Here is a 26379-nt window from a genome sequence, read left to right on the forward strand (position 1 = left end):
ATCTTTTTAGGAATGTACTTTAAAAAACAGCTGTGAAAATGAGGCTATTAAACAGTATTATTTCTAGGGACAAATACAATTCAGCAAACATTCAGCAAATGTTTTTAAATCTGGCAACTAGTCTACTCAGAGGGGGATCTCTCTTTACTTGAGAGTGTATCCCTAGGTGGTGAGTAAAGAGAGATGCTTGGCTTGCTATCATATCTCTAAACACATCAGATAACTATGCCCACCAGCCTACTTGGACACAGCAGTGGGTTTGACCATCTGCTCCCAAATATGACTACAACTCTGAAGCTCCTCAATTTTGGCACTGGAATTCATGAGAAAAAGCAAGGGGCACTAAGAAACACTGGGTTCAGACAGGTGCCTTGGAAATTTACCCTTGGTAACATGTGTTGTTGTAACAGTGATATGCATTCATTTTCACAGCGCTATGAAAGTGCACAATTTGTGTTGGCGTGGGACAGCAGAAGGTTGTCACTTCTGGTTAGTATTGCTTTGTGTAGAAACTACTGTTCATATACTGTGTACTCTAGACCAAAAGGTAACAGAAAAACTCTGTTCAACATAAAATAAATACAGCCCACTGCATGATGCCGCATACCACGGAAAGAATTGTGTAGGAGTCAAATTTTCATTCCCTGCTACTTTCTAGAAAAGGGCTAAGAGGATAAAAGACACAGCTATGACCCCTTCTCCATTAATTTGGTTAATCAAGAACCCTTTACAAGAGGTTTTTGCAAAAAAGTGGATAGAGGCCACTATCTATGAAGCAGTCATACAAAAGTGATATAATAGTCAACCATTTCTCCCTTTTCCTTCCTTCAAGAACCATCCTGGACAACTCTTTTGCTTTTCTGGCCTTCTAGTAGGCACTGTCCTGCCCTCTGAAAATGGAACAGAGTAGTATTCTTAAAGTTGACTTTATAAGCCGTTTCTCAAAATAAGAAAAATAATGCCTAACGTTACAAGGAAGAAACCAAGTCTGCTTTAATAAAGGAGGAAAAATAAAGACATGTTCTAAGAACTGATTTAGGCTGTTTCTTCTCTTCTCTTAGGTTTTGCTTCTCCTCAGATGGCTGAAAGTGCTCTGGTCCTAGTGATCAGAGACATGTCATGTGGCCTATTTGGGAAACTTCTGTTTTTCTTCCAGTTTCTCATGGAGTAAGTTTAATTCTATTCTAGAGAATATGGTAAAATCCAAATTTGAAATATCTTCACCCAGATTTCCTAAATGTGAATAAAACTTAGAAACTCTAGGTATTTGCCTGGACACCTTAACCTCAGAAATACGTATTTTAGAAACTCTGAACCTGACAACTCTGTGTAAAGACAACTGTAGTCAGTCGTAATTGTTTTTTTTACCAATTGCTGCCACCATCAGAGAACAAAAAAATCTCAATTTTCTCAGAAGAATTAAAAAAAAAAAGGAAAGGAGAAAAATGTATTCCCTTTGAGACAGAGGAAACCAAAGTGAAAGTTAATTAATTTTTTTTGTTAGTCCAAAGTCCTTTATTTTAAGATGGCCAGATTTAATTGCCAGAAGAGCCCGATAGCTTACTCTTAAATCACAAATAAGCTTGAGACCCAACACCTTCAGAAAAGTTCAGAAATATGTTGAAAGGGATTAAGCAAATCAAAAGACCAGAAAACTAGATAGCTGACTAGAAAAAAATAGACTGTGAGAGGAAAATGTTTCCAGCTCAGGTGATTTTGTTACCACCTTCTATAACTAAAATGAAAAATAGGGAAAGGAAATTCAGTTACTAAATTTGGGCTTCCCTAGTGGTATAAAAGGTGAGGAAATGGAGAAAATGAAGGAAATTGAATACACAGAATGAAAGCAAGAAGCCATGCTAACCTACTCCAAACATTTGTCTGTAGCCTCTAGTACTGCTATGAGTAAAACCACATGGAACATTGAGTATCTCAATGACCTCAGCAAGCTATGTCTTTAACCTCTCAACCCCAGCCCCATTTTGTGTCTATTTTATTTATTTTGGAAACTTCTTGAGTTTGCTTTCTAATATTCCTTTAAGGATCTCCTGTAAATAAGTCAACATTTTTTTTTTTTATTTTTTAAAGTCTTTTTTTAAACAAAGAATATTTTCATTCAGTTAACACACATACATATACAGGAGTTGAGCTAGACAGCATGAGAGAAAGAATAACCCCCACCATCCAAATCCCATACCAAAGAAAATTTTCTTGCTTCATCTTTTTTTCTGTCTGACTCAAAATGCAGAAACAGTTCCTAGGAAAATATACTGAAATAACAAAATTCAGAGGAAATCCCATTGGAATAGGATCCTCAGTAATGATTGCCAGGACCTGGATGCCAACCCAGGGACTTGACCTCCCAGCTAGAGCTTGGACCTGCCTCATCATTGTGGATGTGCCTGGTGGTTGCTGGGCTCCTGGTGACCCTGTCCACTGTCAGAGGCCTGCTAGGCTGGCCCTGGGCAGGCACAGGGGATCTCTGCTGCCTGCCCCACCTCTCATCTCACCTACCTTTGCTGTGCTGTGCCTACCCTTGTTGCTCCCTGGAACTAATATGGATAAGACAACAACCTTCCAGGTGCTACAACGTCTCAAGTGTTTCCCTTTGAAGAAGGCTTAGGAAGAAATAACTGAAGGCAGATGATGTTCTTGAAAGCAGAAAGTTTTTGTTAGCAGCTATGCGGAAACATACCTGGAAAGGTATGATTAACTGTGTTACTTTCTATGAAATCCAGGAAGGGGAACTGAAGTGAAGATTCTAAACATTCATGACACTATATGGCAAGAAATGAACAAAGTTGCTAAGGAGGACAGAAGATAACACCAGAGGCAGCAAAAGAACATTACGATTGATGTTGAAAGAAACAGGGAGCTCAGGTGGAGGAAGTAGTTTTCCTTGTCATCAGCAGAGCAGAAATTCAGTCTACACTCCAATTTTTCTGTGTGTACAGAAGACAAATGCTGGGGAGGAGCTGGGAGCATGTAATACTCCAAACTCTGTAATACTTTTAGGAAAATAGAGAAAATGAAAAAATGAGAAAATGGCACATCACATTCACTTAGTAAATGGTTGGGGGTCTAGAATATTGTACGGGCTGATTTAATGCATTTCATTTCATGCATTTTGTTTCATTTCATTACTTTTTAAAAACAATATTATTTAGCTTTTTAGTGTATCTTTCTAGTCTAACAACAAGTCATTCCAGGCTGGCTAGCTCATTTTATTAGCTTGCATAGGCTATACATTTAATATAACGTTTCAAGGGATAAGAAACATTCCATTATTGTTCCCTAAAGGAATCAGATTAATTAAACTTCCTGGCTAAATTCCCCTGAAATAATGAGTGAGCCACTTGTTACCATGTTGGATCTCAAATGAAACAGAGAACAGATTTTTGAAAAGGAGGCATTCTGCAAGGTCTATCTAAGAATTTCAGTGCAGAGCTCTCCGCCAGCTCAGTGGGCTGCCCTGGAGATTGAAATGCTGCCTAGATCTTTCAGGGGACTGTGGTCTGTGGCCAAATCTCAGAATGCCCATATGCCATATTTTCTCAAGAAGGCCTTAGGAAGCAGTCCTAAACTTATTCCCTCTCTTTCATTTGCTGGGAGGTTATGAGAGCAACTGTTAAAACGTCTCACAGAGGAGCAGAAGTAACATTCTTCTACAGATTTCCTGTTTTGGAATGGTGAATTCTTTTTCAGTGCTCATTTTCTCTCTTAGGCTGATAAGAAGGATCTATTTGCTTTTCTCAGTATCATCACTGTCCTTTGTGAGTCCTCTGACATTGAGATAGCTACCTATGGGAATAAAACATTCCTTTTCCTGTATGACTTTGTACTTAAAATCACCCACTGGATGCATATCCTCAAAAGAATATGCAGTATCCTCTGTCTCACCTTCCACCAAAGTCTATTCTGAAAGTCTAAACTTTGTGTCTAGTATGGAATCACATCTCAATCTGTAAATTTACCTGTTGTTCAAGAGCAGCTTGTTCGTAGAGAAGATAAAGATCTCTCTCTTCTTGTATTCATGCCTTCAGTTAAATGATATCTTGCATTAAAAGCACTGTTTTGTCTTGATAGAACTACTCAGGAGTGTTTTCGTCTTGGATGAGGGACAGACATATTTTTACTTTTCTTGTATTTTTTGTGTAAGTTATTTTTAACTGTGTAACAATAACATCTAAAGGGCCAACATTTTTTATTCTGCATGTTGCAGGAGAGTCTCCTTGCTAAAGTTTAAGCAAAGTCAGAACATATTCAAGCAGTATGACTGTGAAGGATAGTATTCTACCTCTCCTACACAGGATGCCTGCAACTGTGCTATGTGCAAAGCAATGGAGAATAAGACTCAAGGATTTCCAGGCTTCCCACAAGTTATAAAAGACAGCTATGATTTAATGATCAAAAATGAGAGACTATCAGGATTTACAATCCTGACATGGGTTGCATTTTGACAATGACTGTAAAAAGTATTTTTCCTCAGGTGCTCCTCACAAATATGTGTTTTATGAGTATCTGTTGTCAAATGAGAATGAAAACCAGCTGAAGTATTACTGCTCTGAAACCTCTGCTCCAGGAATATTAACCTCCTTATGCTATTAATTATGCATATGATAAAAAAAGTCATGTATTTAAGTTTTATTGCTGTAAAACCAATGGAGCTACTAATATACAAAACTGTGGAAGAAAGCATTTTCTTCTAATCTTTTACAACTTCCTTCTGGCTGGTTTTACACTACTTTACTCCTCTTAGGAAGAATACTATGTGAGAACAATTTCTGCTAGCAAAGTGAAAACACTCTCCTTTAATGATCCTTTAGATTACAATAGATAAAATGTGACTGAAATTGTTGTTCTGAATAATTTCTAATGATAAAGTAAAAACACAATTATGTCAGATATCATTCTTAGCTTATTGAATTTCTTTTTCTGGTCAATCTGTCAGTTATAGCTATAGTCTTTTGTGGCTCTCAAAACATCATAAAATAATATCTTCAGGACAAATCAGAATTTCCCTTGACACAAAACAAGACATTTTGCATAATGAACAGGGAGAGAGGATTAAATATGTAGAAGGAAACAGATACATACAGAAAACATTCAGTGGAGTACCGGTCTCACTTTTCAGGTCAGCTTGGAGAAGTGAAATTGATGCTATCCAGAGCTAATATGTCTGTACCAATTATGCTCCCGATCATTGAGTTACACTTTTTCATCACACCTGATTCTTAAAGTTAATAAATTAATTATATGTAAGTGGGCCATATTTCCAAGAAATCTTAAGACCTAATTCATTGCTCCTTGCAGACAATAAACCAGTTGTCCTGGTAAAAATTGTCATGAAACCAACAGTACTGACAATCTAGGATAAGCTTTTTGTCCCACACTGGGAAAAGAAAGTCCTAGCATGACTCTATTCTACCTTCTAGTACAAAGATATTACCGCACTATTTCAGCATTTAGGCCAACAAAAATTCAAATATTCTACAAAAAAGAGTTATACCAGACAGAACTTGAATAAGGCAAGTGTCAGTATGAATTAAACCAACCTGAGACCCTTCCTGGATTTAGTATTGAGCAGAGGCACACCATATCTCATTGCACCATGCAGAAGCCAGATTAATCTGCCTCAGCCTCCCTCCACTTCAGTGGAATTTTCTGCTCAATGTTATGGCCAGAACTGATTTCCTTCCCAAAAGCAGAATGTTTAAAACAGGTCATAAATGAAAATCTGTTCCAGAGTCTTATGGCATGTCTGCTTGGCGTATATTTCTGACAGCAAACTAACAATGGTGATAATAACAGACAAGCAAATAATGGTTGTCTTGGTCTAGAGGCAATTATGTTTTATTTCTTATAGTCATTTTATGCGTAGTGCATTTTTTTCACAAGTTTACTATTCTAAAATGATTTAGTGTATTTTCAGAGTTTTCTTTTGATTTCATTCAAACAAAAAGAATATTCAGACAGTTTGAAACATTTTGGGGTTTGGGACAATTTAAAGTTTCCTCCAAGTGACCAAATCCAGTAGAATATACTTTAATTTAGATTCTTTTTTTTAACAGTCACAATTTTATCCGGTGTTGAATAGGAAGTTAATATCAGTAGTTTTGTCTAGATATATTCTGACCTAGGGAACTAAAGATATGCTTAAACAATAAGGGAGATGTGAATATAACACAATTATCACAGAATCATAGAATCATATAGGTTGGAAAAGATCTTTAAGATCATCAAGTCCAACCGTAAACCTAGCACTGCCAAGTCCGCCACTACACCATATCCCTAAGCACCTCATCCAAACGTCTTTTAAATACCTCCAGGGATGGTGACTCAACCATTTCCCTGGGCATCCTCTTCCAGTGCTTGATAACTCTTTCAGTGAAGTAAAATTTCCTAATATCCAGTCTAAACCTCCCCTGGACCAGCTTGAGGCCATTTCCTCTTATCCCATCACTTGTTACATGGGAGAAGAGACTGAGCCCCACCTCTCTACAACCTCCTTTCAGGTAGTTGTAGAGAGCGATAAGGTCTCCCCTCAGCCTCCGCTTCTCCAGACTAAACAACCCCAGTTCCCTCAGCCGCTCCTCATAAGACTTGTGCTCCAGACCCTTCACCAGCTTTGTTGCCCTTCTTTGGATGCACTGCAGCACCTCAATGTCTCCCTTGTAGTGAGGGGCCCAAAACTGAACACGGTATTTGAGGTGCGGCCTCACCAGTCCCGAGCACAGGGGGACAATCACTTCCCTAGTTCTGCTGGCCACACCATTCCTGATACAAGCCAGGATGCTGTTGGCCTTCTTGGCCACCTGGGCACACTGCTGGCTCATATTCAGCTGGCCGTCAACCAGCACCCCCAGGTCCTTCTCTGCTGGGCAGCTTTCCAGCTGCTCTTCCCCAAGCCTCTAACATTGCATGGGGTTGTTGTGGCCCCCAAGTGCAGGACCTTGCACTTAGCCTTGTTGAACTTCATACAATTGACCTCGGCCCATTGATCCAGTCTCTCCAGACCCCTCTGTAGACCCTTCCTACCCCCAAGCAGATCAACACTCCCGCACAACTTGGTGTCATCTGCAAACTTACTGCAAACTCAATCCCTTCGTCCAGATCATTGGTAAAGGTATTGAATAGAACTGGCCCCAGCACAGAACCCTGGGGAACACCGCTTGTGACCAGCCGCCAACGGGAGTAAACTCCATTCACCACCACTCTTTGGGCTCAGCCATCCAGCCAGTTCTTTACCCAGCGAAGAGTACACCCGTCCAAGCCATGAGCAGCCAGTTTCTCCAGGAGAATGCTGTGGGAAACAGTGTCAAAGCCTTTACTGAAGTCCAGGTAGACAACATCCACAGCCTTTACCTCATGCACTAGGCGGTTCACCTTGTCATAGAAGGAGATCAGTTTAGTCAAGCAGGACCTGCCTTTCCTAAACCCATGCTGGCTGGGCTTGATCCCTTGGTTATCCTCTGCATGCCGTGTGATGGCACTCAGGATGAGGATGAGCTGCTGCATCAGCTTCCCTGATACTGAGTTCAGGCTGACAGGCCTGTAGTTCCCCAGATCCTCATTCCGGCCCTTCTTGTAGATGGGTGTCACATTTGCTTATCTCCAGTCAGCAGGGACCTCCCCAGTTAGCCAGGACTGCTGGTAAATGATGGAAAGGGGCTTGGTGAGCACTTCTGCCAGTTCCTTCAGTACTCTCGGGTGGATCTCATCAGGCCCCATAGACTTGTGAGTGTCTAAGTGGTGCAGCAGGTCACTAACCATTTCCCCCTGCATTATGGGGGCTCCATTCTGGACCTCGTCCCTATCTTCCGACTCAGGGGGCTGAGTACCCAGAGAACAACTGGTCTTACTGTTAAAGACTGAGGCGAAGAAGGCATTAAGTACCTCAGCCTTTTCCTCATCCTTGGTCACTGTGTTCCCTCCTCCGTCTACTAGAGGCTGGAGATTCTCCTTACCTCTCCTTTTGCTGCTAATGTATTTGAAGAAGTATTTTTTGTTGTCTTTACAGCAGTAGCCAGATTGAGCTCTAGCTCGGCTTTGGCCCTTCTAATTGTCTCCCTGCACAACCTCACTACACCTTTGTAGTCCTCTTGACTTGCCTGCCCCTTCCTCCAGAGGTCGTAGACTCTCCTCTTTTTCCTGAGTTCGAGCCAGAGCTCTCTATTCAGCCAGGCCAGTCTTTTTCCCCGCCGGCTTGTCTTTCGCCATCTGGGGACAGCCTGTTCTTGTGCCTTTAGGACTTCCTCCTTGAAGAATTTCCAGCCTTCCTGGACTCCTTTGCCCATTAGGGCTGCCTCCCAGGGGACTCTGTCGACCAGTCTCCTAAACAGGCTGAAGTCTGCCCTCCGGAAGTCTAAGGTGCCACTTCTGCTGACCCCCCTTGTCACTTCTCCAAGAACTGATAAATCTATCATTTCATGATCGCTATGCCCAAGACGGCCTCCAACCATCATATGGCTCACAAGTCCTTCTCTGTTCGTGAACAAGAGGTCCAGTGGGCACCTTCCCTAGTTGGCTCACTTACCAGCTGTGTCAGGAAGTTTTCTGCCACACGCTCTAGGAACTTCCTAGACTGTTTCCTCTCTGCTGCATTGTATTTCCAGCAGACATCCAGTACGTTGAAGTCCCCCACAAGAACAAGGGCTACCGATCGTGAGGCTTCTCTCAGCTGCTTATAGAATAGTTCGTCTGCCTCTTTATCCTGGTTGGGTGGTCTATTACAGACTCCCACCGCAATATCTGCCTTGTTGGCCTTCCCCCTGATTCTTACCCATAGACACTCAACCCTATCATCACCATCATTAAGCTCTGAACTATCCAAACACTCCCTAACATACAGGGCTACCGCACCGCCTCTCCTGCCTTGCCTATCCCTCCTGAAGAGTTTATAGCCATCCCTTGCAGCACTCCAGTTGTGTGAGTCATCCCACCATGTTTCCGTGATAGCAACAATATCATTGATTTCCTGCTGTACAATGGCTTCCAACTCCTCCTGTTTATTGCCCATGCTGTGTGCATTGGTGTAGAGGCACTTGAGCTGGGCTGTTGTCTGTGTCTCTTTCATAGAGGAACACCCTTTATGGTTTGAGGTGTTTCACTGGTGTTTCGCTCTTGGCTGCTATTGCCTCAGTATCCCCTACCTCAACTCTGTACAACTTCAGCTTGCCCCAGTGCACCCCACACATCTCAGAGACACAGGCTGAGTGCCCTCGCTGGCACCCACTCCCTGTAACCTTGGCATGTCGTCCCTCAGCTTCTCTCAGGCAAGCCTGATATTATCCCCCTCCCCCTTCGAGTCTAGTCTATCTTTTTGCTTCTCTCTGGTCCTCCAGCAAATGGAGAAGCTGGTATGCATTTAAGCTAAATCCAAATACAGTCATCTAATACTAATTTAATCGCATTTTCCCTCAGAACAAATGACTGATTAGACAGGGTATTAAGTATTAATTTTTTAGCTGTCTCCAGTCTCAAGCTTGTAACACCAAACACCTTTATTGTTGAGGGTTGTTTGCTAGGCTTTGAAAATACAAAGGTGAAAACCTCATACTTGGACAAAACACTTCATTCAGGAGTACAATTCTAATGAAAATTCTGTACCAACACACTAAAAAAATACAGAGTTCCCCTGAATATGTTTTCTGAGGTATCAGGCTAGTGGAATATATACACTGAAATAAATAAACTGTATGCTGTACAACTGTCTGCCAGATTTGAGAAGAGTGGGTCAATGATGCCCAGATGGTATTTTGCATTTCCTATTTCTCCAGTACATGAGATTTATTTGCAAAAGAGATAAAGAGCTACACATATGCAATCAATATACTTACACAGGGGAAGAGGCTTAGTAACATTTACAAAATGTTCTATCCGGAGTGAGAACAAAGCCGTGGGAGAATACTCTTCTTAACACCGAACTTTCATATTTGCCTCCAAATCCATACTTAACATAGCTAACAGTGTGCTTATGTTTAAACCACACTAAATGGACCCTAGCTGTTAATGTTCTTGTATGGGAATACAAATATTTTGCTATAATTTTATGAACCAAGCTTATTAAATACAAAACAATAAAAAATGCTATGGATACAAATATGTACATGCCAGATTTAGGTACTGCCATGCTTGGACTGTTGTTCTGGTACTGACAAGCAAGCGAGAGGTAATATTGTAATGCTGCTGCCAAGAGGTCTATGCCCTGCTCTTGACCTGTGTACACTACTGAATTTTAACATTAAAAGTCATGACAGGTTTACAATGAATATTTTTTTACTTATCTTTTCCATACTTCAGTCTGTTTGTTTTATTATAAATAACAGTATTTGTTTAATATCAGAAATAAATATGGGAAAGGAAGACTAAAAAATTCACATGCCTTTTTCTCCTTGCTTTTAAACAATACATATAGCTGAAGTGATATAAGAAAACATGTAAGAATGTTATCCTTCCTTCAGTGGAATGAAACATGGAATAAGGACAATCCTTGTAGCATCCTTGTAACAGATAGCAGTCCTGTAGCTTAAATCCTGCATCTTGTTTTGCTCTGAATTCCCATGTCCCCCCTATCCCCACCTGCCCTGTTCTGTCTTCTGCTGCCCCTAACTTCAGTTGAAATTCAGATTCCTTCTGACTACCTTCCTGCAAAGACAACACTGGTATTAGTCACATGTTACATGTCTGGCATCGATCTTTCTTGGCATGAGATGTAGTTAATGTTGTACCTGCTGGAGAGCTGCTTACACTGATCTTTATGAGTTTCTTTCCTTCAGCTAATATCATATTCCTACACAGCTTCTCCAGTTTACCTGCAGGTACTGTTTAGACTACTAATTTCCCTGCCACAGCAGTATTATGTGGTCATTCTTGGAAATTTGTCACTTTTTTCCTTATATTTACTGACTTTAAGCAGTCTGACTGCTTATTTCATATTACATGTGTTGCTGCTGTTACCTAACACAGATTTTCTGCAGCATGTCTTCACTGTTCAAGACACAGTAAGTGAAAATATGAACTAAAGGCTCAATTTTGCAAGCATTTACTATTATGAGGAGCCATGTTGAAATCAACAAAGCTTACTCACATTAAGTGTTATGACCAACTGCAAAGGTCTGCAGGATAGTACTCCAAGGTGTACAGAAAAGCATCTTGCTTAAATTCCAGACACCTAGAGTATGATGACTATTTACAACAGGAAAAATCTTGCAAAGTGTGGAATATTTTAGTCCTCACCAAACTTCAGCGAAATTAAGGGCACTAGATAGATACTAGTAAGTTTGTTACACTGTAGATGAAAATGATAGAACATTAATATCTGTAAACTTTGAAGTGATATGCCACAGCTAAATCATGTCACACATAATGATTTCAGACAATAAACTGGCAGATCAGTGGAAGAAAAGGTTGAGTGTTCACTTAAAGATGTTAGAAGATTGTTATGCAAAAATCAAATTATATTGCACATGTACTCTATATCACTTAAACATTATGTATTGGGTTTGCGTGGCAAGGTTTTGGTGCCAGGAGAGCTACAGGGGTGGCTTCTGTGAGAAGCTGCTAGAAGGTTCCCCCTATATCCAATAGAACCAGTGCCAGCCGGCTCCAAGATGGACCCACCACTGGCCAAGGCCAAGACAATCAGTGATGGTGGTAGTGCCTCTTTGATAACATATTTAAGAAGGGGGGAAAACTGCTGTGCAACAGCAGCCAGAAGAGAGGAGTGAGAATATGTGAGAGGAACAACTCTGCAGACACCAAGATCAGTGAAGAAGGAGGGGGAGGAGGTGATCCAGGTGCTGGAGGAGAGATTCCCCTGCAGCCCGTGGTGAAGACAACGGTGAGGCAGGCTGTCCCCTGCAGCCCCTGGAGGCCCACGGTGGAGCAGATATCCACCTGCAGCCCACGGAGGACCGCGCACCAGAACAGGTGGATGCATCTGAAAGAGGCTGTGACCCCATGGGAAGCCTGCACTGGAGCAGGCTCCTGGCAGGATGGGTGGACCCATGGAGAGAGGAGCCCACGCTTGAGCAGGTTTGCTGGCAGGACTTGTGACCCCATGGGGGACCCACGCTGGAGCAGTCTGTTCCTGAAGGACTGCACCCCATGGAAAGGACCCACACTGGAGCAGTTCGTGAAGAACTGCAGCCTATGGGAAGGACTCTCATTGGAGCAGTTCATGGAGGACTGTCTCCCATGGGAGGGACCCCACGCTGGAGCAGGGGAAGAGTGTGAGGAGGATGGAGCAGCAGAGACAACATGTGAGGAACTGACTGCAACCCCCATTCCCCATCCCCCTGTGCCGCTCAGTGGGAGGAGGTAGAGAAAATTGGGAGCAAAGTTGAGCCCAGGAAGAAGGGAGCGGTGGGGGGAAGGTGTTTTAAGATTTGGTTTTTATTTTCTCATTACATTACTCTGATTTGATTGATAATAAATTAAACTAATTTCTCCAAGTTGAGTCTGTTTTGCCCGTGATGGTAATTGGTGAGTGATCTTCCTGCCCTTATCTCAACCCATGAGCCTTTTGTTATATATTCTCTCCCCTGTCCAGCTGAGGAAAGGAGTGATAGAGTGGTTTTGGTGGGCACCGGCATCCAGACAGGGTCAACCCACCACACATTAAGACACTCTTTCACTTGCAGGAGTGAATGATCAGCTAACAGCTAACCATTTAGCCCTCTAACATATACTTTTAAAAGGGCCAAATACAGTTTCACATCCATAACACACTTAGGTTGTAAGTATGTTCTATCATACATGTTTTTATTTTTCACAGAAATGAACACAAAACTGTGAAATAAAAACAAAACAGCAGTGACTTGATAATTTTAGGTACTACCACTTTTTCAGCTATAGCTATGACAAGATTAGTCTCTTTCTGATGTATGAAATTATAGATATTTCCACTTGTCTGAGTTAAGCACTAAACCATGTCAACTAAACGGTAGAGCTTACAGCTATCTCTTCTGGACTACTAAATTTTGCATATACCAAATATAATTTTCCACTGTTTTCTATATGTTTAAGTTGGGTTGGATACCTTTTATAAAATCAAATCAGAAAATAGATTGTTTTGAAGCAGGAAGAACTGCCATTGCAGTGACTGTATTGTTCATGTTACTTTCTGCATATAGCTCTGCCACAGACAGGGAGACCTCTTACCTTTCCTTGGTATTTTTTTTCAGAATCCCTGAAGGGTACATTGACTCTGCCTATTCTGTTACATCAAATTATCTTTGACCAGCACTGGAGACTAAAAGTTCTCCATTCCCCTCTTCTTCCAATATATTAGTTTGTATTCTGGGCTGGATAGTGAAGCAACTCCCTTTAGTGGAAAATTTGAAAGGAACACAGTTCACATTTGAATGCTGCTTCTCTACACTTTAGTACCTCCTGACTGTCCTGTGCTTAAGTTAATTTAATTCAGGACAGTAATCTGCCCCAGCAGTCTTCATACTTCATGCACTACCCTACTACCCTACTACATTGCATACTTTCTTTCCTCATCCCCTCTTATGATGTGCTGTTAGAAAAAGCAGTATGCACAAAAACCCATTTTCTGATGGCATCTGGGCATGCAGAATGGGCCCATTTGGACATTGAGGAAGCTTTTCTCCAGACCAGTATCTTAAAGAATGTGTCTGGACTTACAGATCTGGAGTTTTACAGACATATCTCCTGGAAGAAGGCCCAGCCTGAGAACCCCAGTGCTGGGAACAATGCATGTTAAAACCAAAAAATGTTGGACCTCAGGATAGCCTCCAAGCACACAAGCCCATAGTCAGTGTTGTAGGTAGTGCATTTCACTATTACCCTGACAAGATGCTGCAACAGAGCCAGTGGCACAACCCAGGAGTAGCACAAGCCCTGGAGACCAGAGGAGCACAGATGTATACATCAGCTTTTCTTGTTTTCTACAATTGACTTGTGAAGTAAGCTGTCTCCCCCTGTTTCCCCTCTTCAGACTAATTTTCCTCCTTGCTTTGAAAGTAGCAGCAATCACTTTCAGGGTGTGATTTGGATATCATCAAAACCAATGCCAGCATGGCAGCTTTTTCCTGCACCTACTGTATGACTAATGATCTGCTGTCTTGTGCAGGACCTCAGGGTGGCCACTGAGGGAGGCTAAAGCTTTAAGGACTGCAAAAGTATATGGGTTAGTTGGCAACCTGTGTTGTCTTTTGACAAGGTACTGGGTACAGATCAACCAACTTAGTTAAACTAACTAGATCCCAGCAGGTTTTAAGGCAGAACAGACATTAAATTTAATGATAATGGTAAGCAATAACACAAACTCTTGTTGGGCAGCAGAGGAGCGTAGAGGACAAAGCAGAATAAGACTCCAACAGAGCTGAAAGCCACGATTATGTCAGAAGACTCCTCTGACAGCACTCCCTGTCCTGGGAGACCTAGGAACAGAAAGAGGTACTTAGCCCCTGGTCAAAGAACAGCTGTCCCATGTAGGTAAGCATGAGCAGTCCTGCGTCTGGTCTGGGATGACCTGTCCCATAAAGCCTAGTCTCTCTAGCCTAGGTGTGGTAAGCTCAGCAGAACGGGGCTTGCGGGCAGCTTGCATCTGTAGGTCTCTGGGGCCTTCCCACTCAGCAGTCACTGCATGGAGATGAAAACCCAAACTGTAGCCACTCTGGTCCCGTCGCCACTACTCATGTACGAGGATCTCCCAAACAGAGCTTTGAAAACAAAGTTCAGTGCCCTCCTCTTGAAGTCCGCACTCCTGGGAGCCCCAGGCAGTGCCCCATGCCAGAATCCCAGCTCTGCCATCCTCTCCGCTGCTGAAGGTGCTAGCAGCTGTCCTGGCTCCGCTCTCGCTTCAATAACCCTTGCTGGTTCACCTTCTGCAAGTCATGGCTTACACAGAATTTCAGACTGTGCCAGAAAGCTGCAGGCCCCATCACCTGGCTTGGCAGTAAAACAAGCTCCTCTCCCTGTGGCATGCCTGGAGAGACTGGGTACCTGCTTCAATGGGTGTCCCCTCCCCCACCCCCCGCCAAATATTTATGGGTGTTTAGATGGCACTGTGGAATACTAAAAGATACAAAATTACAGGACTTGTTCATCAGTCACATTCTTGACTATTTCATTACTCTGGTAAAAATAAATCACAATGAATAAATGTAAACATAGGAAATTCTCATAACACTCTTGGAAACCAATTCTGAAGCATACTCAATATTGGAGTCCTCAAAAGATGACCACTGATGCCTCATAAGCTCAGGGTGGCATAAAAAACTAGATTTTAATCTTCATTTCCTTCCACATCCTAATTCCAGCTCCTTTGTTCCCAAGGAAAGTTCTGATAACACCTACAACAAAGGTCTGCTGCCTGTTAGGTTGATGCCCTATGTTTAGATTAAAAATAGGAAGTGTGAATTTTTTGTAGCAAAATCAAGAATTCACAGATAACAGTAAACTATGAAAATATGAAGCTCCTAACTTTGGTATTTTTAGTGGTAAAAGACAGCATTACATGAGCTTTTATATAGACTGTTAATCTAGTAATTCTTTCTTCTAAGTGGGATGAGTGCCCTGGGATACAAATATAATGTATTTGTCTGTTTGACATCTCTTTTCTGCAGATACAAGAAGTGTAAAAGGTTCATGAGCTGGAGTGTCCTTCCTTAACCACTACACCTAGTTCATTTTAAACCTGAAAAGGTGATCAGTAACAATTTTCCTGACTTGAACTGCCCTGGAAACATACTTTAAATAGATGTATACAGAACCATATCTCTAGCATGCTGACTGTTGAGGGCTTTTAAAAAATGCCTCAATGACATATTACCCACAAGAAAGGTAAAGAAGTTAGTTGTTACTCACTAGGTAGATAAAGTGCATTTTCTAAAGGTTGGGCTTTAGTTTTGTGTATTGTAGGCAGTACTTCTTTCCTCAGTACCTCAGAAAAATCTTCCTATTAGCAGGAAAATAGACTAAGAAAGAATCATCATTATTTGTTTAAAAACATAAATGTGCCTCAGCTGGAAATGTGAGTTAATAAGCCATTTAGACTATTAAATCTTATGCAGACCCTATGTGAATGCATTTTGCAAAGTATGGTTAAATTATGGTGATTACCTGGTTCTGAAAAATAATATGTAGCCCTAAGCCTCATAAAAGCTTGTGGAGAGTCAACATATCATGGAAGCATGCAGGCTCTGTCTCACTATTACTAACAGTATTAATAATAATAATCAGATTTAAAGATCTCCTGCCTTGCTTGGAACAAAGAGCTTCTTCTTTTATTAGTTCAGTGATATATCTGAAAAATGACCCTGGACCTCTAAATAACAATATGCACAGAATAGGTGCACCAAGGATCAAAAGGCCTTTTAAATCACTGAGACACATGGATATTCAAATATTTTGTTTCCCCTCTTCATTTTGTTTTTTCTAGAGTACACTAGTATAGGTGTAACGAATATTTCACATTGCTGAAAAGTTTATTTTTTGAAGCAATTTAAAATTTGTCTTTGTGTCATTCTCAACTTTAGAAATTAAAATTAAAAAAAGAGTCAAAATTAATATAAAATATGTCTCAGTTCTTACATCTTTCTAGATCTATACCTGCAGGGCATATAGTGCTTTACTAAAGTTGCATATGTCTATATGTTAGTATATGTAAATAAAAATAAACTTTGGTTATACAATGGTGACAATAGTAAGTCTGATCATACTACTGATTTTCTGCAGCCTTAAAATGCAGCATGCTTCTAAAACATCTAACTTGGATTTAGCAGTTTTCATTTCAGCTTCTGCAAGCTGCATCTGAGCAATTGTTATAATTCCAAAATACTGTAGTATAAAAAGGTCTGAATTTCAGATTTTCTGCTACAAATTTGCTGTTTATTCTACTGGAAGGCAATGCCATAAGGCACATTTCAAAATATTCCCAAGCAACCTTCTTGTATTGTAGTGTGGCTGTTTAACTGTAGACAGTTTAGAGTGAACTCAAATCAATAGAAAGATTCGTTCCAATTTCTGTGGGAGCAAAACTCTGCAATTTAAACTCAAAACTCCTGAAGATCATGAGATGTGCTTCAAAATGTCATGAAGTTAACTTAAAAAAATACTCACAAGACTTTTTGATATGTACCATCTTAGTTTCTTTTCTCTTGCCTTCTGATTTTGGTTCATGCATGTATTCCCCTATTACTACTTTTAGTAAATTCCATATTTAAGGAAATGCTATCATTACTTTTTTTGTTCTTGTTTTTTAATACCCATGAAGGTTAGACATATTAGACATATACTCTAGGGGAAAGAAAAAAAAGCCCTGTTTCCCACATAACCCTATGATTCTAGTATCTGGGGCTTTCAGAAAAGGAGCTAATTTCTGAAGGGCCTATAATATAAACTCTCTAGCTGTACTGGGCCTGGTTAAGACAGAGTTCATTTTCTTCAAGGCAGCTCATATGTGTTAGAATTTTTAACCTAAACAGTACTGATAACACACTAGTGTTCTAGCTTTTGCTGAATAGCATTTGCACAGCATCAAGGACTTCTCTGTTTCTCACTCTGCCACCACACTGAATAGACTGGGGGTGCGCAATAGTTTGGGAAGGCACACAACCAAGCAGATATTCCAAAGAGATGACCAAGATGATATTCCAAACCATATAATGTCATGGTCAGCAATAAAAGGGAAAACAGAAGGTTTTAGGAGGGTCAGCCATCTTTTGCTCAGGAACTGGCTGGGCATCAGTCTACCCATTGGAGGTGGTGAGAGATTGCCTTTGCAACACTTGTCTTGTTTTGTTTTGTTCTCTCTTCTTCCACTTATCCTTCACTTATTAAACAATTATTATTATTACTATTATTATTATTGTTATTGTTATTATTATTATTATTTGTCTTGACCCCCAAGATTTCTTGCTTTTATTCTTCCTTTCCTCTGCCCCCGTCCCACTGGGGATGGGGGGTGTGGGAGTGAGTGGCTGTGTGGTGCTCAGCTGCCTGCTGGGGTTAACTCACAACACCAGCTCATCCACACAGGCACCTCCTCCCTCCCCCTTCTTGGTGCACTAATCCTGCCATTCTTACCAGTCAATTTTATGTTCCACCACAAATGTTATTCTAATGAAAAAGAGAACTGTGGCCAATAAGGGTACTTGTTAATGTATACAGAAGGTCTTAAATACCCAGTGTGCGTCATAAAAGAGATCCGCATGAATGTAAGCACAGAGGCATTCTTTTCATTGTATAGAAAAATGCCCAAAGCAGGAAAAAAATAATTGACATGTTGCTAGTCACTCTCATAACAAAATTTGAACTGGAACACCATTTGTGGCCTTTGGTTTTTCACTGGCTGGAAGAGGGGAAAGCAAAGCTTTCCAAGTCCTAATTAATGATTTTCTATGGACTTCAGTGTGGTCACTTTTAATTCCTACGTAATGGACAAAACAAATGCAGACAAGGATGGAAAAATCTTTGGTGCTGAAAGACTGACTAAGCAAAATATAGATGATTTTTGTCTGTTAGAAATAAAGTACAGAATCCCAGAACTATTACTCTTACTATTTTGTTAAAATACATACATACATTTAATTCCTATACATGCTAAAGCATGCTGTGTCTGAAACATATATGCTAAGAATTACCCTTTTTCAGTTCCCATTTAACTGTTTCTCCCAGAAGTTAAAGAAGGAAAATGAAAAAGCACACAATTTCGCACTTAATGCACACTGACATAGTCTTCTGCTACCTTTCGGTTCTTTCTTAGCTAGGTATTTACATTTCAGGGTTTTTTTTTAATAGTACCCATGCACAGAGAATTTAAGCAGGTATTTCCCCATTATCATTAATTGGAATTAACCCTGTAAATAGCCTGCAATTTTGGTCAGAGATTCCCAAGTTTTTGTTATCCCCCATTCCATTTTTATTGACAAGAGTCCTGAACTGTGTAAAGATGCAGTCTTGCTCTGTTAACATAAAGATTCCCTGCTGACTGAAGAGCTGCAGAGGAGTATTGACAACAGTTTCTTAGACAGACAAAGACACAAAATTAATGAAATCCTTTACCAATCTGACACAACATTTTTAGTATTTCAGGTCTTTTAAATGGCACTTTAGTTTAAAGAGATTTACCATTCTGGTTGCAGCCAAAGCTTAATTAGCAAATCTAGTGGGGCTAGTCTTTTAATGTGAATAGCTCTCCTGTAAATGGGAAAGGCATATGAAGAATAAAACTTTATCAATCAGGTCTGTGGTGGACAGTTTTGCTTGTGAAGTTCTTGTGCATCTTAGCTTAAGTGTTAAAAAGACAGGTGTACAAAACACTGTTTGGAAATGCAAATCAAAGAAAAATGATTTTTGTTCAAAATAGGTGCTATATATTGTGTGTGTGTGTATGCTTTAATAAACACAAGTGGTAGTCTTCAGATTTGATACATTAGTGTTAAATTAGTATTAGTGTTTTACACGGTGTTAGACTAAGGATTCCTTGAAGAGCTGCCCTTAGAAGTCTGAAGGATGTATTATTAAATACATCCTTCTTTGTATGTATTAGTCTGTCACGGTTCATCTGTATTATTCCATGGAGGAAATATTCAAGTTCAAACACCCCAATTTAGCACAGAATGCCTAGGGCACCAAAGCAACATTGAAATCTGTATCTAGCCATTAGCAGTATAAACATACAAGAACTTGCTCTCAAAAACCAGCCTCATCTAGAATCTTTATTGGCTCATTTTTAATATTGATTTTTTAAAAAAATTCTTTTTATGGTAATGTAAATGAAAATCAACAGTGTTTCTGTTTCTCTCCTAGTATTCCCAGTAATTTGTATGGGTTATAGCTTACATATACCTAATTGCCATGGCTGTCATAAATATATTTTAATTTTTAACTTTCTTTTTCTTAGAGTTTTTTTTTCCCTTCTATAGTATCATTCTGTCTGGGTCCTGTCATTTCAAAACAGTAAATGTAAAACCAAAATTACAAAGAATAAATGAAACTGCCCAAAATTGGAACAAGGATACTTGTTCTACCTTTAACTGAGCAATAATCTGAAGATTCCTACCATGTATTTTACAATCATTCTCAGTGATGTTTCCCATTTTGCTTATATTTGTTGATTTCTTGATTTTTCAGCTACACAGGCAATGTAACTATAATAAGGTACTCTTGAGTTAACACGGTGCTTTATCTTTTCTCCCAATATTCATTATAGTACAAACAGACTGATAAAATAGATGTGTTTCATGGGTGTGTAACAAGTGAGATGAGAAAATCAGTGATAAAATTATTTTTATCAAATAAAAAAGGAAAGCTGTAGATCCACTTTTCAAAATGTTGGTGTAAACAAGACCTATCTGTCTGCTTATAATAGGGCTTGTAGGAGTATATAGCCTAGATAAAAAACAGTATGAAGTCACGTCTATATTATTCTTTTTCTTACTTTCAAACTGTGCTATTTATTGGTAGATTTAGCTGGACCTCAGCCTTATTAGACAGCAGAAGAAGATGGAAATCTTACTTCCATAGCATATCTGTGCTGCACTGCAAATATCAGTCTAGGATGGTTGCATAATGTTACCTCTAATTTGTCTTTTTTTTACATCGTGGTGAGGAAACTGCAGTAAAATTTCAACTTTCGAAACTAAGGAACATTATGAGTTGTTGCCAGACATGGTTTCCATTATTGTGGGGTACTCAGTGAGAAGAAAAGAAAAAAGAAAAAAAAGAAAAAAGAGAGAAGCCTCTTTTTTTACTCATCTTCTTATTTCCTATTCCTTACCTTGGACATAAGAGAGCTTGGTCATACCTAAATAATAGTTTCTATACAAGTAACAATATTTGTTATTTGCCCCTGTAATTAAAATATGGGTTTCTTTCCTAAAAATACTTAATACATTTGTCTTCACTGATAATACAATTACATATTTTCAGTTGAAGGTGGCCTTTGTCAGACGACTAATATTGTTGTCTCTTTCTTATTTTTTTCATTCTGTATGTGCTATTTATGCTCCTGGGCCAGATCCTTCACGCAATTAATTCAAAACAGAAGCTTGAATGATGATATACAGAGACTCAATGGGATCCTGGCTTGAGGGAAATGATATTTGAAAAGATTCATTTTTAAATTAACAAAAATTGCAGAAGTGAGAATCCTGGAAGTGCTTTTAATTCATGCTTTGAATCTGTCTAGATTCATGTTTCCAGGATGGCAATGAGGAACAAATGATTATATGCTATGTTTGTTCACAAGTTTGCACACCTGAAGGCACAGTCAACTACATCCAACATAGATCATTGTCTGGAACATTATCTTAGTTACTACTTAAGAACATTCAAATATCAAATACATGACCTTCTATGAATTGCCATGCACTGCTTCTTAGCCCACTACTGTGCAAGATAGTACATCTTATTCTGTATATAAAAAGCAGTTCATAATAATTATTAAGATTCCACTTTCAGCTGTGAAAATTTCAGGTGTCATAGTTTGACACAAAAATAGGAAGATGTATACACACAGGAAATGGGGAAGATTTCTTTGCCCTACAAATACACCATTCCAAGTCGAGAAAGTACTAGATACAAAAATTTAACCTGGCATATGTTAGATTAAAGCTTTAAATGCTTCCTGATTTCTTAAAAAGTTTTGTGGGTTGCAATAATCTCTCCAAACTTATACTGCAGTATATTGCCATAGTAATTATTTTAAAAAAGAAAAATCTAGGAAAAACCATTGGTGATCATTTAAGGTCATTACAATTTTTGTGCTAAAGCAGAATATTCTTCCTGGTATGTCTCACTTAACCCTAACTATTATGAAGGACTGATTTACACATTTTATGCTTTCATAGTGTTTTTTCCTAGGTGTTCAGGCTGAAGGAGCAGCTATCTTAAATTTCTGTTCTGAGGAATAACTATTACAAAAAATTGGGGGATCTTTATCTACAAAGGATTTTATAAATTCTGACTAAAGGAGCCTACTAATGAGGCACCAGAGCATTTCCAAAGAATCTTATATTCAGAGTTTCTTTCCCTCTGCCTGTGTGACTTACTGTAAGTTTCACCTCCAAAACCACTTCATGGTTACATTTCCTCTGTTGAGAAAATAGTGCTGGATGCTGGATACAGGCTTTTCCAGGTTACATCAACACTGCTTGTGTAATTCACCTATTTGATTATGATACTCATGTCATGCAATGAGCTTCCTCTAGTAAGAGGCGGTGCAGTGATTATGCTACTGAACATATATAAGTAACAATCTAGCTTTTGCCCTTTCCATGGGAAGAAGAGACAATCAGGAATGTACATCTCTGTTGACTTTGTGGGGCAAGAGGTAGGTTGAGAATATTTCATCATGAACTTTCCAGGACTAACTTCCTTTGGTGAAGGTTCAGGGTGGCAACAAAATTACCGGGCTGGACTTTTATCATGTGACATTAGACCAGGAAAAGCTTTGCTTGTGGCAGAAGACTAAAGAAAGGAAAAATGCTGCAATTCCTCAATTCCTGCTAGTGATGAATGGAGACGGTGAGAATACAGCTGTCCTTATATGCCTGATATAGTCACAGTAGCTGCTCTATTTCTGGCTATTAATTTATTCTCTATGTTTAAATGTGACCTTGCAATCATCCTTCTTAATTAGTCCTATTTTAACAAATGTGCTGTATTCTGTAGAAGTTGATGTCACTGACCTTGCCTTGTCAAAGAGGTTTCTGCATGGCCCATGACTTGACTGGCCTGTGACTTGGAACCTGGCTTAGCAGGGCAGAAAAGAGAAAGACAAAGAAGGTTGAAAAAATAAATATTGTTGTATTTTGTAAAATCTTTCTGCTTCTTAGCATCTGCTCCTGGCATCATTTTTCATTAGGCAGAGAATGGACCCAGCAAGAACCTTGTGAACTCCAGGAAAAAATTAAAGTCTTTAGCACAATCTTTCACTTATAATCCTAAATTTTTTGTTCCTCTGTTATTCTAAATACTGAAGCAAAACATCTTCTTAATGCCATGAAAACAAGTCCTGGCATTACAACTTTTGATATGGAAATCAAAGATAGAAAAGAGACAGTTAATTTCAGAGGAGCTGTACAATTAGGAAAATGCCTGTGTATGGACCACACCCTCACAGAACGAAGACTACTGGCTATATATTATGTGCAGTGTGATAACTACTACTAGTATTATTTGGTCTTCTCAGGATCTTATGGTAAAAGCTCAGTCTAATGATAACGCAGGTAGTTCAGGTAATGGCCATTCAGGTGGGAGTGGCCTGGCACAAAGAAATTTTTCCAGGGACAATAGGCAGAAAAGGAACTTGGTGTAGCAGTCATACATCAGATACCATCAGGCTAGAGAAAGTGCAGAGTACCCCCACAGAGCCCAATTCCTTTTTTTAGTAAAAACTTCCAGAATATTTAATTTAATTCCAAAGCAGAAAGCAAACATCCAAAACCAAATCAGGATTACCATTCTTCAGTCTGTTCACTTGTGAGTTCTTTCAGTTGTGAAGAAAATCATGAGGCCTAAGCATCTTTTTAAGAAGTCTTTCCCCCTTGACTTCACAGGACGATCTCTTTCAAAATAATCAGTGACTGATGACAGTGAATAGATTCAGGGCAGTATTCAGAATACTAATGAATATTCTGATTATGTGGAACATGGGCTAAAAGATTCTGCATCCTCGTCTTCCATTTATGAACTACATTGTTGGCCGTTTGACTTTTTTCCTGTTGGCATGCTCAATAACTCTCACAAAAAGTGTCTACATTAGGTTTCTTTTGCATGCATGCTAAGCAAGTCATTTTACTGGATATTTCTCAATGATCTGTGGATCTGCTTTTGTACAGAAGTGAAGGAATTCAAGGCAACACAAAATAATTTGCTTTGCATAGATTGCTAAAATATTTGTCTGACAAACAGTGTAACAGTAAGATGAAAAAAGACCTGAAAATCAGAAAATTACTATGACCTTTAATAAAATTAATATATTTAATATTCAGTGAATTTGGGGGGCTTCTAGAGTCTAGCATCTTTTACAAAATGTTCAGAATATTTAACAAGAAACTTCCTCTTTGTATGACTGGAAATTGTGCACACAAATCTTTGAAAATGAAGTGTTTAAGCTTCAAGGTATCATATATCTTTGCAGAACTTGTGGCAGGAATGAAGGATAACCATTCTACTGAAAGTGTACGGTAAATGGCTGTGAAAATAGGAAAACAATTTTATAAAGAAAATTGGCCTTTTCAGGCCTAACTGATTTAGATAATTTTGAAAATCCCAGCTTAGTTTAAGAATACACTTTTCCATTATGTACTGTTAAAAATCTGTTTGATGTTTTCTTGCAGACTGACTGTAAGATATTTTTAAACCTTAAAAAACCATTGATTTTTCATCAGTTTCTCATATAAAGTTAATCTTCATGATGTGTTAAATCCTCCCTGCATTAATAAAAACCAAACAATATCAGAAAGGAAACAGAGCCCTGATTCTGTAGTTTAATTACAGAAATGTTTGATTTTGAATGCCTCAGTGCGTTTTCTTTGTACTTAACTAAATGTAAGATTACCGCTTCATGTACTGCAGAATTTAAATTCTACTTTTTTTTCCCCCTGAGGGAGAAAGATGATACTTTAAAATAAGGATTGCTGCCACCATCCCTAGATATTTGTTTTCACCTTAGCATACCATTAGAAAAAATATTCTATATAGGAGCAAACCATTTGTTAGTTTTCTGATTGAAGGATCAATTTTACAGATTTATACTAAATATTTTGTCCTTATGTATGTGTAGGCTATAACAATAAACTTGTTCACTTAAAAGTCTGCAAATATTTGTGGTTATTTTCAGAACTAAAGTCAGAGCTATAGCAAACACTGCATTTATCACAGGAAGATATTTCTCTCAATTACTTTTATAGATATAGTATTTTAAAAATAATTCAAGATTAAAATATTTAGGAAAGTTATTAGGTTTTACAGGTCCACAAAAACAATGTGGTGTGCTCCCTCTTTTGGTTTTTCTGAGTTGTGGTTGACAAATAAACAAAAGATATCTTTTGGTTCGTGTAGCCCATTCTGTAACTATCTGTCAAGTTGTTGTTCAGAGATGTTTTCATATAATAAGGCTTTCTGTGCACCAGGAAATAGAAATGTGCATTGTTGTCAAATCAAACAGCAGTGTCAATTTTAGGACTATTCAAAAAGGCAAAGAAAGATTAATGCTTGCCAAATAGAAAAGAGTAAAATTGGCAGGCTTGGATGGGTTAGGGGATACTTTTCTCCAAGCTTTTGAGAGGGTAGCATAAGCAACAGTGAATAAACAAGAATTAAAAACTTCAGAAAATGCCTGACTATTCTTTTGAGACAAGAGGCCTTTAAAAACCTCATGATATAGAACTAGATCTGTCTGATAACTGAGATTACAGTAATCCTGTTTATTCCTGGGGAGTAATTTGTATTATTTTGGTCTAACAGGAACACAAAAAAATAAAATCAGAAATTAAGATGGACATCCTGTGTTTAACTTATTACTATTTTCCAAAGAAAGGGAACATTCATTCTCATTGTCTGTTGGTGGTCTTTGGGCAGAATAAACCCACAAACCCAGATCCTACTAAAGGCAGAAAAGTATGATCAGCTATGCATTTTGTGGATCTAGTGGCTAAAATGAGAACTCAGAATTATTGTAATATTGTATTAGAGACCATAATCATACTGTCATATCAGAAAAAGCCATTGCTAGAGTAAAGAGCATTAGCTAAAAAAAAAAGCCAGTCAGTCTGCTTTCCAGTCCCTTCAGGAATAAGCTAGTGAAGAGCTTGTATAGACATGGGACAAAAGAGCTTTTCTGTGTTTTAACCTATTTAAAACTCCCCAAAACAAAGCATTCATCTTATCTTGCTCACATTTCTTCTGTTACATGAAGGATTAAAAGGGGTATATTGTGACTGGTGACATTGCAGTGTGTTTTACAAAGCCTGGGAAGGGAAACAAAGGATACAGTACTACTCAAACAGAAAGAATACAGTGGTGGTGGTGGTGGGGTTTCACCCCATGAAAATACATGATAACACCCCTAGTATTTAACCTGAGACCTGAGTTTGGTGTGGGACTATTTTTTGGTATGAATGCTAATTTCTGTGGGTAATATTTTCAGGTCTGAAAAATTATCTTCTTTCTTTTTTTAATGTATGCAAGGAAAATAGATTTCTTTCTCCCTCCTTCTCCGCTCCTCTGTGAAGTTGAGCAACATAACATTTCCTTTCTTGCATGTAAATGAAACATTAGTATTAATCCCCTGGTGTTTTGATGCCTGGAGGCATATTTTCAGCTTTCACTACTTCATCTAGTGTTGTAGTGTAAGTAATTGACTGTGGCAAGAAGTCAATGCTCATGTTGCAGAAA

Source organism: Ciconia boyciana, chromosome 4, assembly GCF_034638445.1.
Source record: "Ciconia boyciana chromosome 4, ASM3463844v1, whole genome shotgun sequence".
NCBI classification, from domain to species: Eukaryota; Metazoa; Chordata; class Aves; order Ciconiiformes; family Ciconiidae; genus Ciconia; species Ciconia boyciana.